This window comes from Ochotona princeps, chromosome 1 (assembly GCF_030435755.1).
Source record: "Ochotona princeps isolate mOchPri1 chromosome 1, mOchPri1.hap1, whole genome shotgun sequence".
NCBI classification, from domain to species: domain Eukaryota; kingdom Metazoa; phylum Chordata; class Mammalia; order Lagomorpha; family Ochotonidae; genus Ochotona; species Ochotona princeps.
This window is the reverse complement of record NC_080832.1, coordinates 63,116,963-63,140,287: the sequence shown is the minus strand read 5'-3', so window position 1 is coordinate 63,140,287 and position 23,325 is coordinate 63,116,963. Positions and strand designations below refer to the sequence as shown.

General features: G+C 40.4%; 1 protein-coding gene across 1 annotated transcript in view; it reads left to right on the top strand.

Annotated features, from left to right (window-relative positions):
- Positions 1-23,325, top strand: part of LOC101530015 (FUN14 domain-containing protein 1-like) — a 338,383-nt gene that overhangs the window by 312,349 nt on the left and 2,709 nt on the right. The gene's annotated exons all lie outside the window — the stretch shown is intronic.

Sequence of the window (23,325 nt, the reverse complement as noted above, 5' to 3'; positions counted from 1 at the left end):
ATATACAGAGAGGAGGAGAGACAGAGAGGAAGATCTTCCGTCCGATGTTTCACTCCCTAAGTGAGCCACAACGGGCCGATGCGCACCGATCCGAAGCCGGGAACCAGGAACCTCTTCCGGGTCTCCCACGCGGGTGCAGGGTCTCAATGCATTGGGCTGTCCTCAACTGCTTTCCCAGGCCACAAGCAGGGAGCTGGATGGGAAGTGGAGCTGCCAGGATTAGAACCGGCGCCCATATGGGATCCCGGGGCTTTCAAGGCGAGGACTTTAGCTGCTAGGCCACGCCGCTGAGCCCAATAGCATTGATTTATAATGCCATACTTAACTCTTATGATGAGTATAACCTTCTATAGTTACGTAAATGTTATGTTTATGTAAAATTAAGTTTTATTCAGAAGCTAGAATGTTAGCACGAAATAAAACCAAATGTTTAACATTAAAGGATAGCTGTAGTAGTTTCCTCAAGCTGTACCCTCAGGTTACCAACAAACCATTCAGGTCTGTTTGCCAGAACATACTTTTGCTAATGTACTACACTTAGGCATTATATGGTCAAATATACAAGTGTCTCATAGATCCACAAGTCTTTGAGTGTTGTCTTAAAAAAGGAATTTATTAATACATTACACTCATGGAAAGTGCATAATAATTACAGCAATATAATTTGCGTGCTAATTCATTCAATCCAGATTTGCTGCTGTCAGGAAACCCTTCCTTTACTGCGAAGTCAGATATACAGAGAAGAGCAGAGATAGAGAGACAGATTGTCCTTGTGTTTACTCCCCAAGTGGCCGCAACAGCCAGAGCTGTGCTGATATGAAGCCAGGTCTTCCACATGGGTGTAGGATCCCAAGGCTTTGGGCGATCCTCAATGCTCCCCCAGGCTGCAAGCAGGAAGCTGGATAGCAAATGAGGCCTCCAGGATTAGAACTGGCACTCATATGGGATCCCAGTGCATGCAAGGCAAGGACTTTAGCCGCTAAGCTACTGAGTCAGGCCTACCCTTTCTTTCTTTAAAACAGCTTTGTGAATCTGATTTCTTTTTTTTGCATGTCAACTTTACAATTATGAAGGATATCTTAGTTTTCTTCTTTTCAACTGGAAGAAGTTACAGAGCTGTAAATTGGTGGCTGATATCTGAATCCAAAATAGGCATACATTGACTGTCATGCTTTATTTCTTTTCTTAGACTTTAAATATACCATTCTTTTCAGTGTGATTCCACTATGTACATTAAAAACATTTATTTTTGATTGCCCTTGAAAAATTCAGAGACCTGGTAACTGAGGCCTCACTCATTTACCAACAACCGTGTGGAACTGAGTGGCGCTACTCACCATAGGCCGGACCCCTGTTCTCAGTTCCTCACTCACTCACTCGTGTACAATATCTGTCTGTCCTTAGAGAAGTTAGTTTTTGAGAAGTCTAAATCCTATTTTTGTAGTTCTTTGTACTCGCACCCCCACTACTGCAAGAACACTCTCTGGCGTTTGAACTTTCCTTAAATATTTATTGTCACTGTGGTTCAGTAATCCCCCTTGAAAGTTGCATTGGCACCCTGAAATGTAATACTTCAGGGTAAAGACGTTCAAATTCACTGGGAATATAGGTTGATATATTTTATATGATTTACATGATTTTCCTTCATTTGCATTTCCTAAGCACTGAAATTCTGTCTCTACTATCAATTAGTGTGACTACACTTCATTTGATCATCTTACTTAATTCAGTAATCCATAATAAAGGTGAATGTTTACTTCGTTGTAAAAAGTCTTTGCTTAATCACTCTACACAGTATTCTGTATAACTTTTCTTAAAAGATGTATTTATTTTTGTTGGAAAGGCAGATTTACAGAGCAAAGGAGAGACAGAAAGATCTCCATTCCTCCCAGTTCACTCCCCAACTAGCCCAAATGGCCAGAGCTGAGCTGATCTAGAGCCAGGACCTTCTGGGTCTCCCACACAGATGCAGGATCCCAAAGCTTTGGGCTATCATCTGCTGATTTCCCAGGTGACAATCCTGTTTTACTTTTTGAAAACTCTTGTCTTTAGCATGTTTTTGTGCTCTAAAATAAAGAATGTGAGTGAATTCAACTTTATAATCTCTGTGCATCCATTAGGAATTTGCCTTTAATTTCCAAGGCATCTATTTTTTCCTTTTTAATACATACTTTTAAAAAAAATCAATTTGCTTGTAGATTCAGAATAGCTTCTGTGTTTCTTATTGCCAACGCATATAGTAAAATTTCAAAATAAGTGCTTGTTGTTTTCAGGATATTACAAATTCTAAACAGAGATATTGGTACTACCTGTTTTGTTTCAATTTGGGTCAACTTAGTGCTAGGAAGTAAAGACAGTTTAGAATTTTAATTTTGTCCTGCAAAACCTAATTCACTGTATGGTTATGTAGCACCTTAGATACATTCTGCTGAATAATGTTAAGTATGATAGACTTTTAATATAGGCTTAATACATATGGTAAATGCATGAAAATATTATACTTTAGAATTTTGAAGCATCCTGATATTTTTCAATGGTAGAGTTTTGCAACATTTACTCCACAGACTACAATTATGGATTTATTTCTGAGTATATTTATTTTGAGCATTATAGGAAGCAATGAGGTTTGCTCTTGTTCTTTAGTGTACAGATATGTCACATTGACCAGACCGTTGAGCCCACAAAACATCATATCATATCATTGTAAGTTAAGGCAATGAAAAACTATTTTTATTTGAAAATGTTGGCTGTATTTGTTCACACAAGACTGGATTTAAAATCTGAATGTAGTATTTAAGTTTTTGAAGTTGAATAATTATTTAGCACTTGCAACCTTCATTTCATCATCTCTAAGATAAAGCAATATTTATTCAGAGAATGTTATGTGAGTAAGGGAAATTATACACATTGTTTCTTAGAAGGTAATCTATGTATTTTCTTTTTGTTTCCTCTGTGCATTTCTCTCTCTTTCCCCCTTATTGTGCTATCCTTTAACATCTTATTAATCAAATGGACACTTTTTTGTGGTTATAGTCATTGTGTACAATTTTGCACTTGATGACTTATTATCACATGTTTTTTTCTTTTTCAAGTTTCTTTTCCTTGTTGTTTTGAGGTGATCTTTATTATTATCATTATCATATTATTATCATTTTATGATACAGTTACACAGGCCTTGGGATTTCCCCTACTACTTCACTTAATCTGCCTCCCCCATGCACCCACTGAATTTTCCCACACCGTTAGAACTGCATAGTTCCTCATAACCAGTCATAAGTCCATCATTGAGCCATTGGACAATGGCAGAGTCTAGCATCCCATTGTCAAGACACATCAAACCATTTCACTGTGAGTCAGTCATCGATCCGAAGTGGAGATGCACACTGCACTATATCTTCACATCTTGAACATGTGAGTCTCCACTATACAGTCACTATAACCCCTCTCCCAGAGTTTAAAGCCACAAAACAAAACCAACAACAGGAAGAAAAAAACAGAGATTTACAGTGCCATGAATAAATAACATGCCACTGGATATGATGGTCTTCATTACACAGTTACTATACATCTGCTTAAATGAAAAGCCATACAACAAAATCAACAATGGGAAGGAAATATAGAAACTTACAATGCCATGAAGTTAAATAACATGCTACTGAATGACTAATGTGTCACTGAAGAAATGAATAACATGCTACTAAATGACTAATGTGTCTGAAGAAATAAATAACATGCTATGGAATGACTAATGTGTTGCTCTATTCTCTTCTGGCCTGTGGGGTTTCCTGTGAGAGATCAGCTGTGAATTTAATTGTCATTCCTTTGTTTGTCAATTGATTTTTTTCATGAGTACATTTAATGGTCTTTTCCTTACATTCCTTTGAAGAGAGCTTGATTATGTGTCGTGAAGATCGCTTTTGGTCAACCCTGTTGGCAGTTCTGTGCCCCTCCTGGATGTTGTTCCCAATTCTTTCTCTAGATTAGGGAAATTTTCCTTGATCATTTCATTAAATACATTTTTAAACCCAACTTTTTTTTCTGCACCTTCTGGAACTCCAATAACTCTTACATTTGGCCTGTACGTAGTATCTCTTAATTCTTGATTACGTTTTCTAGCTTGACGCAGCTCTGCTTCCAGCTTCTTGTTTACTTCCCCCTGGTGACAGGAAATATCTTCCAGTTCTGAGATTCTTTCTTCTGCCTCATTCATTCTATTTTGGAGACTCTCCATTGTACTTTTAATTTGTTCCATTGTATTCTTAATTTCTGATACAAGAGCTTTTATTTGTTTGATTTCCTGTGTGACATATTCCTTAAATCCCTGAACTCTTGTATTGCATGCTTCTTGTTTTTGATAACAAGCTTTATAAGAAGTGGTTTGAATTTTGCGTCCCCCATTTTCTCGATGTCTTCCTCAGTTAACTCTGAGGTTGGCAAAGGGTTTTGCTCCTTTGCAGGGGAGTCTGCAATAATATTCATTGTGTCTTTGTCTCTTTTTTTGTTCTTGATCATTGTACTTCTGGTTATCAGAGCCTTCTTGGGGGGCAGGTTTCTATGCTCTGTCACCCACAGGTCTGCAGTTTGATTTTACTTACTGTAGTTGGCACATAGCTCTTTGTTTGCAGTCACCTGTGCCACTCCCTCCAGCAAATTCCAGCTCTGGGTTCTTATGTTAGATTTCCACCACGGTCTCCATAGCCCCAGTTCCAGGCTCATCACTCTCCACCTCCTGTGATTCTGCATTATTGTTGCACAGTTGCCTGTACAGTGTTTCTCCCAGTTCTGCTTCCAGCAGTTCCCAGAATGATAGTACATGCACAGGTCACTGTGGTCGCTATAGTGTCAAAACTTTTGCCACACTAAACAAAATGGCACCAGACATGAAACTCGTGGACTTCTTGACATGCTGACCATTAGGTCTGGGGGCTACCTGGACTTATTTTGGGTGAAATCTGAAGGGTGATTCATCGTCGCAATTAACTGAACCTGAAATGACTTTGCTCCCAGCTTAGTACATGTACAGCCCTATGTCATAGCTGTTGCCTTCCTACGCAAGATGGTGCCTGATTCAGCTGTAGTGGGGGTTTTTTCTGTAAAATCCACCCCGTTCCCACTCCACCTGTTTGGGATTTGCTACTCTGTCTGCTCATGGTCAAATCAAACAAACGAGGAGGATGTACAGTTCTGTGTCGGGGCTCACCTCCTGAATTCCTGGTGGACTCACCTTCCCACCTGGTTGCTGGTGTAGTTCAGATTACCACTTGTTGAATGCCACTGACATATTGGGTCACTGCAACACCACATCTTTGTCTTTGCTGCCTTCCTGTGTCCATCAGTCTCTAGGTGCCTCTCCGTTGTTGTTCTGTCCTCTCCTTTTTCCTGGAATGTGATCTCTGTGCTTCACACTGGCTTATGTTTCTCCATCTTTTTAAGCACATACTCAACTTACTCTGCCATCTTGATTCTCCTATCACATGGTTTTAAAAATTCACCTCAAAGGGAGAGGATATCTTTTGACAATTTTTATTTGCATTTCCTTAATCTTGGCTTCTTTTATATTGCTCCTTATCTGATTCCATTACATTTAACACCATTTTTAAAAAATTGTTAATTTCTCTGCTAATTTTGTTAAAATTTTCAACTTATAAAGTCAAGAGCTATATCTGAATTTGTTCTTCACAATACACCCTGTTTCTGTCTTGTCAAGTAGTGTATGCTAGAATCCTGATAAAGAAGAGAATTTCATTAAAAAATGTTATATTAATTAATTTCTCTTTTTATACATCATTTTAATTTTACTTTGGATAAAACTTAAACACCTTGGGACAGGTGGTTTAATTTATAATAATGGTGGAGGTTGATCCAATACGTAAGCTTTTCCTATTATTTCCTAATTATTTGTATAATATCAATTAATGAATAAAACAGACTATTTTATGTTTCATTATTGCTTGTATATTTTAATTCCCATGCAAGTATTTTAACACCATATAATTCTTATTATTATATCAGTCCACACATGGCATGGAAATTCATATTCATTATACAAATTTATTAGTTTATCTAAAAATCATTTTGTTACACCAATAACCAAAATTTTTGTAGACTTCTATTAATTTGGAAAAACATGTGTTGTGTTGACAAAAATTAAAATTGACTTCATTGCCTGCAAATTAATAAATCTGTAAGCCTATTTTATTCTGAGTCTGTGTTATCCTTTGTTAGTTACATGCTATTCTCACCTGGTTTTTAACTATGGTTCTTTCTATGGGATACCACCTTTTGTTTCAGGGACCAGTTGAAAATTCTTTGAGTTACTCATTTAGGCTTCTTTTCCTTTCTGAAACAGCATAAGACAAGAAGATAATTTAAACTCTGAGAATTATGCTATACATGGCAATAGTTATATCTTACTTTTAAAAAAGCTTTCTTTATAGTCATAAAATTATAAATTCACAGTGATGTAGCGGATGCACTTTAGAGTGCATAAATAGACTTTAAACATTCCCAAAGAATTCTTTTAGAAACTGTCAAGACAAATGATTATTAGAAATTTTGAATAAAGGCAACATAAACTGTCTGATATTTACCAACATTTTCATTGCATCTCCCTAGTGCTGTTTAACATGTTTTTCTGTCCTCCTGCATTTTTTTTGTAAATGAGAAGTTAAAATCATAATATTCTCCTGCAGTTCCAAGTTTCAGTTGGAATACAGTTTGGAGGTTGGAGGAAAGAACATTTCATAGGTGGTATTGTTTACTTATGTTGGAAAGAATGTGACATCCATCCATCTCTCTTTCATAATGCATGTTACTGAAAGTTAGCAGTCATTAATGCTCATTGTCTAGATGTAACGTTCCAAAAAAGATATTGCACAGTGGTGATACTAACATTCTGGGTTTTCTTTTTTTGTTTGTTTTATCTAGGAGGTGCTAATGTGGGTTGACTTTGTAATAATTCAATCAACTGTTTGTGGATTTGTGTCTTCATGAAAATATTTTAAATCCATATATACACCCCACCCATACATAAGCATAATATTATGTATTATGTAACACATACATAATATTTGTGTGTGTGAGTTTGGAAATAGGTAATAAGTAGATGCTATCAGTAAGAAATATTTTAAAATTAGAATTATGAAACAACCATGTTTTCCAATTTAGCAGACATAATTAACATCTGAATAGGAAGTTTCTTCAATTCTCAGTGTTAAAAATGAGATGAGTAATAGTGATAAATTATACATTATTCCAATGTTGTATGTTCTTTAGGAGAACAACTAAAATTACTATATGGAAAATGTGGTAAAATTAGCAAGTAATGATGGTGAACAGAAAGAAGCCTGGATGTGTCTTCATATGGGTTAAATAAGCTCTTGGGAATAGGCTCAGATCTTTTTAGTGGATTCTATTAATAAATATTACATTGTTTTATGAATAATTAACTGATAATCCATTTAAAATTGATAATTTTATTGGGCTTTTGAACATCAAAGAATCACAAATGTTTATTCAATTGGATGATTAAAGAGTGATTTATGTGTTCTGTACTTCACATTCCAATTGATTTGAGATACTTTCTCCCTGGTCAGAATGGTCAAGGGAATTCAGCTGTATTTAAGACCATACTAAAGTAATAGTTTTAACAAGCTTGTTGATAGAGATGGAAAGTTAAGAATATGCTTTATCTCATAGAGTTTACAGTTTTCTTGCTACAGTTTCCTTGTCACAGAAGAATGACTATCATAAAGCAAATTTTCATAAAAATACATTTTGAATATTGTATTCAAGGAATGCCACTTTACTGAACAGAAATACTTCTATGAATTGCAAAATAAATAAATAAATAAATAAATAAATAAGCAAATAAATAAATGCCTCACGAAATCCTGGAAAAGCTTGCCATTGTTCTCTATAATGCTCTGTGTTAAATTCAGAACATTCTCAATGTTGGCATGTAGAAATAAAATATTTTTTATTGATTGATTTTTTTTTGGAATCTTGTTAATTGGCTTTTATTCCTTCAATCTATTATACTGATAGCCCATTTATTGCCCTGGTTCTTGTTTGTGTTCTGCCAATGACCTGTTCACTTATTTATTTATATGAAGGAAACTTATTTTATGTATTTCATATAGATACTTATAAGAATATAGTGATACATCCCAAACTTTCAGTTCCATCTTATTTTTATTCTTACTTTTCTTTTGAGTTTTGCAGTGATGCACTTTCTTTTCTTTTTCTAAAAAGATTTATTTTATTATTATTACTTTTTTATGGGAAAGGTAGATATACAAAGAGGAGATACAGAGAGAAAAATCACTCCCCAAGTAGCCACAGTGGCTGGAACTGAGCCAATCTAAAGCCAGGAATCAAGAGTTTCTTCTCGGTTCTCTATGTGGGTGAAGAGTTCCAAGTCTTTGGGCCATCCTCTACTTCTTTTCCAGGCGACAAGCAGGAAGCTGGATGGCAGGTGGGTCAGCTGGGACTTGAGCTTGTGCCCATATGGGATCCTGGTGCATGCAAGGCGAGGATTTAGCCACTAGGTTATCACACTGGGCCCTAGGCCCAGTGATGTACTTTCAATTTTCTTTGTAATTATACAAGCTTAATCGTCCACTAAATAAATAACTCAACAAGTAGTGATTAGAAAGGGTACTGCTCCTCAGGCGTATACACAAAGTTCTAAATAATAATCAAATCTCAAGATGTCAGTTTGCTCATATATATAATATTTTTTGTACTCTAAAAATGGTTACCACAAATCAGACAAAAATATGATATGCTCTTTTTGGACTGGCTTATTTCACCAAGAATAGTGATCTCTGCTTTCATCCATTTCATTGTAAAAGGCAGGATCTCATTCCTTTTTATGACTGAGAAGTGTTCTGTCATATATATGTGCCACATTTTCTTAGCTATTGAGAGTTGAACTGCAATAAACGTGGGAACAAAGATAACTGCTTCATATGCTGATTTCATTTCTTTTAGAAAAATCCTTAGGTACAGGATGGTTGTTGGGTCATATGGTGGTGGATCTATTTTGAAGTATCTCAGGAATCTCTATACTATCTTCCATAATGAGTGCTCTAGTTAGATTCCCACAAATAATATATCGGCATATATTTTTCTGCACATCTTTACCTAGCCATTCTAACTGGGTGAGAAGACTGATAGTGATTTTTAATTGCATTTACCTGATGGATAGTAATCTTGAATATCTTTTCATGCATCAATTGGTGTTTTGCTTCATCCTTTGAAAAATACCTGTTAATATCATTGACTCATTTCTTGATTGTTTTATTGTTGATTTTATTGAGCTCCTTATATATTTTGGATATTAATCCTTTATCACATGCATAATTCACACATACTTTCTCCTATTCCATTAATTGCCTCTTTATTGTTTCCTGTTCAGAAACTTTTTATTTTGATGTATTTCTGTTTGTCTGCTATTGCTTTTATTGCTGGTGGTTCTAAGATCTTTTCCAAGAAGTCTTTGCATAAAGCTATGTGCATTGCTTTATGGGCCCAGCACAAGGGTGTAATTGGCTAATCCTTCCCTTACAAGCACCAGGATTGTAAATGGGCACCGGTTTGTGTCCTGCTTGCTCCACTTCCCATCCAGCTCCCTACTTAGGGGCTGAGAGTGCAGTGGAATTTAGCCCCAAACCTTGGATCCCTTCACCTGCATGAAGACCCAAAGGAGGCTCCTGGCTTTAGATTGGTTGAGCTCCAGCTATTGAGGCCATTTGGGGAATAAATCAGTGGATAAATGACCTTCTCTCTGTCTCACCCTCTCTCTGTAAATCTGCCTTTTCAATAAGAACAGATCTTTAAAAAAAAAGTTTTCCTGATGGAAAGCGAGAATTCTAGTAGCTTGATGATATCAAATCATAGCTTTAGATTCTTGATTCATTATGAGTTGATTTTTCTAGTGTGTAAGTCTTATTTAATAGTTTTGCACAGGGAAATGAAATTTTTCCATCACATGTTTTGAAGAAATTGTCATTTCTCCAGGCAGTGATTCTAGCTCATTTGACAACGAGCAGATGATTGTGGATGTGTGGATTAGTTGCCAATGTCTCTGGTATATTCCATCATTCTTTTCTTGTCCCAGTATCAAGCTATTTTGATTGTAGCTTCCCTGAACTATGTCTTGAAATTAGGTATTGTGATATCTCCAAATTCGCATTAGGTTATCACATTGTTGTTCTTTTTGAGTTCTGTAAAATAAGACTCTATTCATACATAAAATTAACAAATAATTTTACATATAAGATGATGCTTTTGTGGTAGGGCTTTAATTATGTTATCTGTTAGAAATAGAAGGATTGCCTGTTGTTTATGTTATCTGTTAGAAAAAGAAGCATTGCCTGTTGTTGTTTAAGAATGCTGCTTCTTACATGGCTTTACTAATACCTAGGGGAAAAAATTCAAGAATTGAAGGTAAAAACATAAATAAATATTCTGGAATGTCCAGATTTTATTTTATTTTATTTTATGTTATCTTATTTTATTTTGTAAATGAGCACTACTATACTGACTCATCTCTGAGCACTGAATAAACACTAAAACTGTGAATTCCACTTGGTTGCTGATTGTTTATTTGGTTATCTACTTAATGCAAAACACAGAAATAGTTTGTAGGAGAAATGCTGAACAATTCAGGGCCTGCTTTTAAAAAACCTGAAATCTTGACAAATTGAAAGTTTGAAACAATAACTTTATCAAAAATGCTGTCTAATGCTAGGATTGGATTCAACAGCATTGACTTTTGGCATGGGTATGAAATTCTGGAATGAGTATTGCATTGTCGGAGTTTATGTTCAGAACAAGAAATCCACACAGAATAGACTTCAGCTTAAAACAAGCTTTATTGGGAGCGCTGCTGGGCGAAGTTCACTGGTCTGGTACAGACAACCAGCCAGAGAAGTCGCGCCAAGGGGATGAAGGAGTTGGTTTTATTAAGGGGCTGTTATAAAGGTGGGGTTGGGGGACAAAGGAATGTGCCTTCTAGAGTGTGATAAGCTCGTTTCGGCCTTGGTGGATCCATATTTCTCTCGTGGCCGAAGAGGAAGCTGCTTTCTTCTGGTGTGGCCTTATCAGCTGCCTTTCTCAGCCTCCTCGTGTGTTGCCCTTCACCCATCCTGAGTGAGGAAGCAGACTTTGAAGCACCCACACGGAGATCCAACAAATTACAAATAGTTGTTTCATTCCAGTTTGTTTGGAGGCTAGGGGCCGCTCGGCGAATATAAAGTGAAGAAATGAACAACACATTGGGAGGCATTGTGGAGAAAATTTCCTGAAGAATTATTTCAGAATTTCATTTGAAAGAGCATATAGATTGATAAAAATAAAAGCAAAAACATACATCACAGTCCAGATGGAGCTGGGGAAAAGGAGTGGTTTGATAGTGGTGTGCTGATTGGTGGGGCTCTGACTCCTGTAAGTAATGATACAGGTTTAGAAAAGAATAATTTACCTTAAAAAGTCGTCCCAGTTTTCAAGTTATATTTCCTTTGAAAAATATTTCTCCTTGGAATTCCTCTGTTTTGGTATCTTATGGATAGGCATAACATTAGATGGGTTCTTACACTTGTAGAAAATGATTTTGCTGTAACCATCTGAAATGACTAAAGGCTATAGAGGAGACCTATTTCTGGGATATTTCCGGCCTATGCTTAAAACTGTACCCAAAGTTTTCCCCTGTATAAGCATTCAACCATCAGAAACTTCTTTGTGTTAACCTTCAACAAATAGAAGTTTATCCTGCTATTCTATAGCCAGTGGAAAGCAGCAGATGACAGTGTCTTATGCAACAGACTTAAGGGGTCAGTACCTTCAGTGACACTTAGCACTTCAACCCATGTACTATTGGCCACAGAGAGCTTGGAAAAGAGACTTCCTTTATGATATTATTATTCCTTTATATGTATTTAGGCTCTAGGTTGCTGTCTTTGTTCGGTAAACCTGAAAATAACACGAAGGAACAAGGATAACTTAGATCCAAAATGGGGCTTTGAGGTATGATTCTGTTTGTCATCAAGGAGAACAAAAGCAGTTGATCGGGCAAAAATAGTCACTCTCCCACATTCCATGATGGGTTTTAGTGAAAATAGGTTTGTATGACTGTTGTGTGGTGGAAAGGTCCTGAATAAAAAGTATAGACCAAGGGTGTAATGCATATTTTTCTGGCACTGTTTTAATATTGGCTTAATATGTAGCATTGTGCACCATAGCCTAGTACATCCCAACACCCTTCATTTTATTAAATTTGCGTTTATGGCATATGTGTATCCCATGGAGATTTCTGTAAAATCTGTTAGACTACAGGCATCTTCCATTCTTCTGTTTATTTCTGTTTTACCTGTGTCCAGTCCTGGATTTAGTTGCTCTGCAATGGAGTAAAATACAATGCTGAAAATGTATATGCAGTTGTATCCATGTTTAAATTCTGGCAGTTTATTTCTCCTTTTGGCGCTAAAGTACTATAAGTGTATATAGCCTTATCTTATTTGCTCATTTTGAAAGCATAGTGTGACATTATCCTTAATCAATAGGTGTTTGCTGAGTGGTGGTTTTTCTGCAGGTGCACTAGTATATGTTAAGTAAGAGATTTTAAATAGCTGTAGTTATCCGTTTTAGCCTGTCCCTTACTTGCTGCAGAGTCCAAAGTGCAAGGTATTTATGTTAGCTTTACTCTGTATAAGGCACAAATTTCTTTCTAGGTTCAGATGATTTTTATTTTTAATACTTTAAGCATGAATTTTCTTTTATGAAATCACTGAAATAAAGTTAGTGATAATAAAGGTGTGTGTGTATGTTCAGTGTTGATATTATATGAGTGAATTTTAAGCAGCAGGTTTTAATATAAACACATCATTTGGGTTTCAAATCTTATTTTTAAGTAACATCTGTGTTTTTGGTTCTGAATGGATGATAGCACAAAAGTTATTCCAGTGATTTTGTAGTTCAATAAATTATTTTGATGTGTAGGAAGTTTACTATGCCTCAATAAAAGATAGTTACTCCTTTCTGATCACATAGCAAGGTCCCATCTGAAGAAGCAGTACCCTTCTGTAGGCAGTTGCCCAGGTTGCACTGTATCTAGGCAAGTGTTATACTGTTTGCAGATAAGTAGCTAATAGTTGGCAGGCATCCTGGGCCTGGTTAATACAAATTTATGTTAACCATACCACTGTGCCAGGATGGCAGCCTATTCTGTTTTTTAAAGGTATGTGGTGGGCAGCTGCCAGCATGCCAGCAGAGTCTGAGGATCCTAGTGTGAGTGTGCATGGGTGTGGGTAGGCAAACAGGGCCCCATGCTGGCACAGCACACTGCCATAGGACCAGGCTTGGGAATCTACACGATCTTTGGCATGGGAGAGCTGTAGATTGTTCAGGGAGAGAATGTGACAGTTTAGGAGTGACTTCTGGGAGTACTTCTACCAACCAGGTTAACTGTACTTACAGATAAACAAGGGGCTCAGACAAGCTGGTTTGGAGGAGGGAAACCAGAGGACCTTTTCAGCCAAACCAATACACGCACCATTATGGGAGACCTGATTTGGGGTTCCTAAAAGTGCACACAAAAACCATGGCTGGGGGTCTGCTTGCAAGGGCTCAGCCACAGTACCCACCCAGTGAGTGTCAGGACAGTGTGTACCAGGTTAGGCTGGGCCATGACACTAACCAGCACATGAGAGAACTAGGTTTAGGAGCAGATTCTTTGGGGGATCATGGGCTCAATCCTCTGAGTTGCCATACCAGTTGACTTGCTCAAAGGCTGGAGTATTGAACAGCTGAGTTAGGTATGACAATCGAGCTCACCAATACTCACGGATACTGGGGTTGGGAACAGACCAGGATGGATCAGGTTGTAGCACTCACAGGCACATGTAAGAATTGGATGTAGGGTAGGCCAGGTCACAACATCCACCAGCACACAGAATGGCTGAAACTAGGGCAGATTATTCTGGGTAAGGGCCTAAAATCTGCTGGCACATGTGAATTCTGGGTCTTGGAATGGATCTGGTGAGGGAACTTAGGGAACTCCCTTGGTGGGTTGCAGCTTTTGTTGGTGAACACATGCATCAGGACTGGGTATTAAGCTGGGCTGGGCTGCTTCACTTGTCAGCAGGAGTGTGGGTTGGTTCGGAGGCCTGATGGGAGTAGCAGATGGGCAGGGCCAGGCCAAACCATAGCAAACTGGCATGCACAGGAACCAGCATGGGGTGTGGACTGTGCCAGGCTAGGCTAGAATAGGCTGTCACACCTACTGGTTTGCATGAATATCAGGGATGGGGTTAGGCTGGGCAGCACTAGGCTGCAGCTCACACCAGTGAGAGTTGGGACTGGAGGAAGGCCAGGATAGGCCACAGCATCTGATGTCAAAGGCAAAGACAGGGGATGAGTTATGCCAGGCTGGGTTGGATCAACGACCAACACACACAAGATCTTTGGCTGGGAGTGGATCTACTTGGGAGGGGACACAGTGGCTGTAATGCAGTTCTCATTGGTGAACACAAGAGCTGGAATGGGGGTGAAGAACTGGGCTGGACATGATTGCAGTATTCCTTGACATGTCTGTGGACTGGGCCTGGGGTGAACCAGACGTGGCTAGGCTCCAGCACCCACTAGTGCTCACAAGAGCTATAATATGTGTAGGACAGTTGCACCTGCTGAACCATGTGAGGAGATGGGTTTGGGGATCTTGGAGGGCTGGGCTGTAGAACCCAACAGAAAGAGCCAGAATGGGTGTGGACTGATCAGGCAAGCACACTCTACCTCTTAGGACAAGAAGTGAGGCAAGAACCCACCAGTGTGTACAAGATCTGCAACTGGGAGGCGACATGATGGAGGAGGTGGGGAACTCCTCTGTCGTGATGTAGTCCCTGCAGAAGAGTGCAAAAACCATGGCTAGGAACATCCCAGACTAAGCCAGGTTACAGTTCCTGCTAGCATATGTGTGGGTCAGGTCTGGGAGCATGCTAGCCTGGGCCAATTCATAGCACTCTCTGGTAAATGTGAGAATCTGAGAACCACGACAGGTTGCATGAGTTTGCTGGGCTGGCCTAGGTTGTAACACCTGCCAGTATGAGCTGGAAATGGGGCAGGCCAGGCTGGGTTGGGTTGCAGTATCCATTGCAAATGCTTACACGATGCAGGCCTTGCCAGATGCGGCTGTAGCACTCACCACCACACATAACAACCTGGTGTGGGGGAGAGCCTGTTATAGAGGCTTTGGGGGCTCTTCTGCTGGGACACAGTGCCACTGGTGAAAGTGAGAGCTGATACTGGCAGTAGACCAGGTTGGGCAGGGCTACAAAGTCCATTGGCCTGCATGTGAGCTGGGTTAGAGAGCTAAGGGACAATATTTTCTGGTGCATGCATGAGCCAGAATAAGTGTAGGCTGATTGACCTTTGCCGCTGCATCAGCTAACAGGTGCTGGGACTAGGAGCAAGTCCTATCAGACTAGATCTGTAGAAGTGCCTGGAAAGTGCAATTTTGAAACCTGGGAGTAGGCCCATTAAGAAAACTGTGGTCACTCCTCTGATATGCTGCAGCTCCCACTATGGAACATTAGAACCAGGGCTGGGGGCAGGCCTGCCTGGACAGGTGGTGTCACCTGCCAGCCTGAGTGCGGGCAGGATAGTGGAGTTGGTAGGGCTGAGCTAGGCTCCAATACCTGTGGATGTGTGTGAGAGCCAAATGGGATGCGGGACAGACTGGACCCATATGCTACACATACTGGTATGTGCAAGAACTGGGGATGGGGTAGGCCTGGTGGGGGTTATTTAGGGTTGTTCAAAGTAGACTGAAGTTCATGCTGGTATGAGTGAATGCTGAATGTGTGATGGGCAGGGTTGGGCTGGACTACAGCATCCATTTCTTTACATATGAGCTAGGATTGGAGAAAGAACTGACCTAGTGCCTGTAACTACCACTGTATATGTAGGCTGAAGTGGATGGTGGGCTGAGCTGGACCCTGCACTGGCTGGCACACTAAGGAGTTGGGTCTGGAGTCACCTCTGGCGAGGTTTCTTTGGGGATTCCCCTCCCAACTGGATCACTGGATTCAGAACTCTAACCACGGTGAAAATCATGGGATCTGGGGTCTCAACCAGGAGTCCATGTGTCAGAACTGTGTCTCCTTAGTTGCTGAGGCCTGTGCAACAAATGGCATTCCCAGACACTCATTTGGGACATGACAACCAGTTTATTGAGGCCTGCAGAGGCAGAGTACATCTAGTACCATGGATGGCAGTACAAATTGGGCAGTTCTCCGAGCCATACTTTGTTAGTGAGTATCTGTGTGAGTGGAGACTAAAGTGGACTATGTCAGCCAATGAACCTTGGAAGGATTTCCTCAATCTTGGAACAACATCAGTGGCATCTTGCAACTATTGTTACCACTGAGGGCAGTGCCCTCAGAACATGCTCCACACATGGGGACACTGGGGTGATACTGGGTGAATGTTCCCTATCCTTGGGTATTGATGTGCTTGGAATGCTGGAAGCAACTCTCTCCCCTTCTTTCTCCACTTTCACCATATATGGGCATAAAAAAAAGATACTAGAGGCAAGTTTCTCATCCACTTTCACCCATTTCTTGACACTCCCCATTCTAATTGGTGCTCAACATGGACATGCATCCCTCTCATCTATGTAAATATTATACAAAATAAAATAAATTTATTATTAAAAAAGAAGCAATGCAAAAAATTTATACCCCTTTTTTTTTTTTTTTAATTATTTATTATTTAACTTCACTAATTACATTGTATTATGTGACACAGTTACATAGATACTTGGGTTCTCCCCACCCCTCCCCAAACCCTCCCACCATGGTGGATTCCTCCACCTTATTGCATAACCACAGCTCAAGTTCAGTTGAGATTTCCCCATTGCAAGCGTATACCAAACATAGAGTCCAGCATCTTATTGTCCCGTCAAGTTCAACGGTTTCTTAGGTATACCCTCTCTGGTCTGATGACAGAGCCAGCAGAGTATCATCCCAGTCAATTGAAAGCTCCAACATACCATCAGCAAAAATTTACATCATTATGGAATTAATTGACATAGTAATGAGTAACCAATATGTTAAAAGTAAATGCGGGTTCCCAGCCACCTTCTGTGACCACCTCACCTATACTTCAATTTTAGTTTATACACAACATATAACATTCAAAACATAACATGTTATACATAACATCATATCATCTTAAATTAAGGCAAACATGTGGTATTTAACCTTTTGTGATTGGCTCATTTCCCTTAGCATTATGGTTTCCAGTTTGGCCCATTTGGCCAGAAAGAACTGCATTTTGTTTTTTTTTAATAGCTGAGTAGTATTCCATGGAGTAGATGAACCATAGCTTTCTTATCCAATCCTCTTTTGATGGGCATTTTGGTTGTTTCCATGTTTTTGCAATTACTGATTGTGCTGCTATGAACATAGGAGTACATGTTGGTTTCTCATAGAACAAGTGTTCTGGATATATTCCTAGGAGTGCTATTGCTGGATCATACGGTATGTTGAATTTGAGTTGTTTGAATATTCTCCATACTGATTTCCATAGAGGCTGTACCAGCCTGCAGCCCCACCAGCAGTGGAGTAGGGTTCCCTTTTCCCCGCAACCTCGCCAACAAGTGTCGTTGGTGCTTTTATTCATGTGGGCCAGTCTTACTGGCGTTAGGTGGTACCTCATTGATGTTTTAATTTGGATTTCCCTTATTGCCAGGGAACTTGAGCATTTTTTCATATGTTTATTTGCCATTTGGGTTTGTTCCTTTGTGAAGTGTCTGCCCATTTCCCGTGCCCATTTCTTGAGTGGCTTGTTTGTTTTGACATTTTGGTTGTTTTGTAGCTCTTTGTATATTCTGGATATTAGCCCTCTATCACCTATGTCGTGTGCGAAGATCTTCTCCCATTCTGTGGGTTGCCTTTTTACTTTGTTGATTGTTTCTCTAGCTGTACAGAAGCTTCTTAGTTTGATGAGGTCCCAATTGTTTATTTTGGTCTTGATTTCTACTGCATCTGGAGTCTTTTTTAGGAAGTGAGGGCCTACCCCTAAGTGTTCTAGTGTGTTTCCAACATTTTCTTCCAAAAGTTTAAAGGTTTCTGGATGTAGGTTTAGATCTGTTATCCATTTAGATCTGATCTTAGTGTATGGTGAGAGATGTGGATCTATTTTTTTGTTTCTGCAGGCTATCAACCAGTTGTCCCAGCAGCATTTATTGAACAGACCTTCCCATTTGCCTGGGTTGTCGTTTGTCTTTTTGTCAAAGATTATTTGGCTGTATCTGTGTGGGTTTCCTTCTGGCGTTTCTATTCTGCTCCATTGATCTTCCTCTCTATCTTTGTGCCAGTACCACGCTGTTTTGATAACCACTGCCCTATAGTATGTCCAGAGGTCCGGAACTGTGATTCCCCCTGCTAACTTCCTGTTCTTCAGGATAGTTCTAGCTATCCGTGGTTTTTTGTGCTTCCAGATGAACCTTTGGATCATTGTTTCCAGTTCCATGAAGAATATTTTGGGCAATTTGATTGGGATTGCGTTGAATGTATATATTGCTTTTGGCAGTATAGACATTTTAATGATATTGATTTTACCTATCCAGGAGCATGGGATATTACTCCATCTTTTGAGGTCTTGTTCAATTTCTTTTTTAAGCAGATTGTAGTTTTCTTCAAATAAGTCTTCTACATTTTTGGTTAGATTTATTCCCAGATATTTCATACTTTTCTCTGTTATTTTGAATGGTATCTTGCTGGTTAAGTCTTTTTCCATCTTGGGGCTGTTCGCATACACTATGGCTGTTGATTTTTGTTCATTAATTTTGTACCCTGCCACTCTACCAAACTCTCGTACAAGTTCTAGCAGTCTCTGTATTGAGTCTCTTGGCTCTTCTACATAAAGAATCATATCATCTGCGTATAGTGAGAGCTTGACTTCTTCGTTTCCCATTTGGATTCCTCTGATTTCTTTTTCTTGTCTTATGGCCTCAGCGAGTACCTCTAGGACTATGTTGAATAGTAGTGGAGAAAGTGGACATCCCTGTCTTGTTCCAGATCTCAGTGGGAAGGGTTCCAGCTTTTCTCCATTCAGTATGATGCTGGCGTTGGGTTTTTCATATATTGCTTTAATTATGTTGTGGATTTTTCCATCTATGCCTACCTTGGTTAGGGTTTTTAGTAGGAAGTGATGTTGGATTTTGTCGAAAGCTTTTTCCGCATCTATTGATACTATCATGTGATTCTTGTTTTTCAGTTTTTGGATGTGGTGTATCACATTTATAGATTTTCGAATGTTGAACCATCCCTGCATTCCAGGGATGAATCCTACTTGATCTGGATGAATGATCTGTCTGATGTGTTTTTGAATTCTGTTGGCTAGGATTTTGTTGAGAATCTTAGCATCAATGTTCATCAAAGAGATAGGTCTGTAGTTTTCCTTCTCTGTTAGTTCTCTGTCTGGTTTTGGGATTAAGGTAATGTTGGCTTCATAGAATGAGTTTGGAAGGGTTGCCTCTTTTTCTATTGTTTTGAAGAGTTTGTAGAGGATTGGGGTCAGCTCTGTTCGGAATGTTTTGTAGAATTCTGGAGTGAAGCCGTCTGGGCCTGGGCTTTTCCTTGTTGGGAGGTCTTTAATCACTGATTCAATCTCTACTTCAGTTATGGGTTTGTTCAGGTCGTTTGTTGCCTCTGGGCTAAGTTTTGGCAAGTGGTAGAAGTCTAAGAACTTTTCCATTTCTTGGTGATCTTCTGATTTGTTGGAGTACAGTGCTTTGTAGTAATTTCTGATTATGGCCTTAATGGATGCGGTGTCTGTTGTTATGTTGCCTTTTTCATCTTTGATGCTGTTAATTCTTGCCTTCTCTTGTTTTTTCTTTGTCAGTCGGGCCAGTGGAGTGTCTACCTTGTTTATCTTCTCAAAAAACCAGCTTTTTGATTCATTGATTTTGTGTATGGTTTTTTTTATTTCTATCTGGTTGATTTCCTCCCTTGTTTTGATGATTTCTTGTTTCCTATTGTGTGTGGGGCTCTTCTGCTGTTGTTTTTCCAGTTCCTGGAGGTGTGTGTTTAGTTCCTGTATTTGGCGCCTCTCTTGGGCCTTGACATGAGCTCCAATTGCGATGAGTTTACCCCGTAGCACTGCTTTGGCAGTGTCCCACAAATTTTGGAATGTTGTGTCAGAGTTTTCATTGGTTTCCATAAATTTTTTGATCTCATCTTTAATTTCTTCTCTGATCCATTGTTCGTTTAGTAGCATATTGTTCAGCCTCCAAGAGTTTCCGTATTTCCTGGGGCATTTTGAATTGCTGATTTCCAGCTTCATTCCGTGGTGGTCTGAGAGGGTACATGGTATGATTCCTATCTTTTTGAAGTTATTTAGGTTTGCTTTGTGTCCTATCATGTGGTCGATCCTGGAGAAGGTGCCATGTACTGCTGAAAAAAATGTATAATCTGTGGCCTTAGGGTAAAAAATTCTATAAATGTCAACCAAGTCCAGTTGTTCTATTGTTTGTATGAGTTCTGTTGTTTCTTTGTTGAGTTTTTGTTTTGTTGATCTGTCTATAGTTGTTAGTGGGGTGTTAAGATCACCCACTATTATTGTGTGCATATCTATGTCTCCCCTTAAGTCCGTGAGTAATTGCTTCACGTAGCTAGGTGCGTTTGAATTTGGTGCATATATGTTCACAATGGTAATTACTTCCTGATGGATCAGTCCCTTCACCAATATATAATGTCCTTCCCTGTCCTTTTTGATGTGTGTCAGATTGAAGTCCACATCATCTGAAATTAAGACAGCTACCCCAGCCTTTTTTTCTCGTCCATTGGCATGAAATATCTGTTTCCAACCTTTCACTTTCAGCTTCTTTGAATCTCTTCTGGTTAGATGTGTCTCTTGTAGGCAACAGATAGTTGGGTGCTGTTTGATAATCCATTCTGTTAATCTATGCCTTTTGATTGGTGAGTTCAGGCCATTTGTGTTGAGAGTTAAAATTGAGAGGTTGTGATTTTGCCCTGCCATACTTGTTTTTGTGGGTGTTGATATCTGTGTTATTGCCCTTCCTTGTGTGGACTTTAGTGGGGAGACCTTCCTGTTTGCCATCTTTGCTTATGATTCACCTCCTTTTTTTCTGGAATTAGTGCATTTCTAAGGAGATTTTGTAGAGCTGGTTTTGTGCTGGCATATTCTTCTAATTTCTCTTTGCTGTGGAAGTATTTGATTTCGTTCTCAAATACGAATGAGATCTTTGCTGGGTACAATATTCTTGGTTGACAGTTGTTCTGATTCAGGATTTGGAAGATCTTTGTCCATTCTCTTCTTGCTTGTAAGGTCTCTTCAGAGAAGTCAGCCGTGATCCTGATTGGTTTTCCCCGGTATGTGATCTTTTCTCTGCTTCGTACTTGTCTCAGGATTCTTTCTTTGTCTTCGTTGGAGTGGAACTTGAGCACCATATGTCTGGGTGAAGATCGCTTTGGGTCATATCTGCTGGGAGTCCTCTGACCGTCCTGGATTTGAGCTGGATTCATGTTCCAAGTGTTTTGAAAGTTTTCCTGTATAATTTCGTCGAGCACCATTTGCATTCCTGATTCTTTTTCCGCTCCTTCAGGAAGGCCAATAATCCTAATATTTGATTTTCTGAGGTTGTCTTTCATTTCTTGTATGGTCTTATTGGCTTTGTTCAGACTTGTCTCCAGCTGTTTCATGAACTGGGTGTGTTCGTTTTGTGTGTCTTCCGTTTCAGAGATCCTCTCTTCTGCTGTATTTGTTCTGTTGGTTAGGCTTTCAATTTTGTGCTCTAAGTCAAGGATTTTACTTTTCATTTGTTGTATTTCTGAGGCTATGTGGTTCTTGAATTCCTTGAAGTCCTCCCAATTCTTCTCATTGTCTCTGACATATTTTAACATTATTTTTTTGAATTCCTTGTCTGGTAGATCTTCTATGTCTTCATCTCGCATCTCCGAAATAGACATTGGCTTTCGATCCTTTATTGGTAGGGTGTTGGCACTCTCATCTGGATCATTACCTTTTCTGGTATTTCTTCCCATTGTGTTAGTGTTTCTTTTTTGAGAGACCTAGGCACCAGTGTGCTGAGGGGTCTCCAAGCACTATCCTGTAGAGATCGGAGTCTGCAGGCGTGGAGTAGCAGGGTGTGGGAATTTTCAAGGCACTTTTGGTGCGTCTCCAGAACACTGGACCTCAGGGCGCCTCTTCCAGGGCCCAGAGGATTCAAAGCGCACTCTCAGCTCGTCCCCTACAGGTATGCTACCACAGGGCGTGGGGGAGTGAAGGCACTCTCTGTGCGCGCACCCTGTTTACTGGATCACAGGGCTCGGAGCAAGGGACTATAGGGCGTGTTCCAAGTGCTCTCTGGAAACGCCTCCTGCGCAGGTCCGCCCACCCCAGCACTTGCAGGGGACCGACCGCCCCTGCGCTAGCAGGGAACTGCCCAGCCCAGAGGCGTGCTTGGGTTCCTGTGGGATAGCACCGCCCAGCTGAGTGCCACACCGCAAAGGCACAGGGGAATATCCAGTGTGCCTTTTGCCTTTCTCCCAGACACAGTTTTGGCAGACTCAAGGCACTCGCCCTGTGCCTCTAGAGGCTGGAGCCTGGGGGGGGGGGAGGGGCGGGGAGGCCAATTGTGTTCAGGCTCTGTCCGTGCCCCTGGGGGGCCAACTCCCGAAGCCTCCAACCCACCACTGTCCCCACCCAACTCACTCAAACCTCAGGTTCTTGCAGTCTGCCTCTTCCTCTGGTGGGAATCCTGGCCGCCAGTGCGTCTCCCGACTGCTGCGTCCGTTGCTGGTCTCCGCGCGGGTCGCGATGGAGCCTGGAGGCTGCGGCTGGTGCAGGTCCCGGGGGTTGGCGACCAGGGTGGGCAGATGCCGGCGGGTCCCGGTGATTCAGGGTCCTGGTGTCCGCAGCGGGGCAGGTCCTGGCGAGTCCTGGTGACCAGGGTGAGCAGATGCCAGCGGGTCCCAATCACCTCCGGTCCTCACGGCCACAGCGTCTTCAGGTCGGTCTTTGGGTGGGTTCGGCGGCTTTCAGCGTCCTCACTCAGAGGTGACTCAGCAGGTCAGGAGCGGAAAGTCGTCTTCCCTGTCCTTTGCTTTGTTTTTCCCTGGTTGCTCTTCCGAGTTGTGTGGATTTTTTTGGCTCCACACTGTCCAGGGAACTTCACGTTCTTCTCCCTGTAGTTCTATGCTGCTCTACTTACGCTTTTGTCGCGTTCTAGCCCTCTCTGTCTGTGAGCTCTCTCACAGTCTTCCTCCTATGTCGGCCATCTTGCGAGTTCTCCCTATA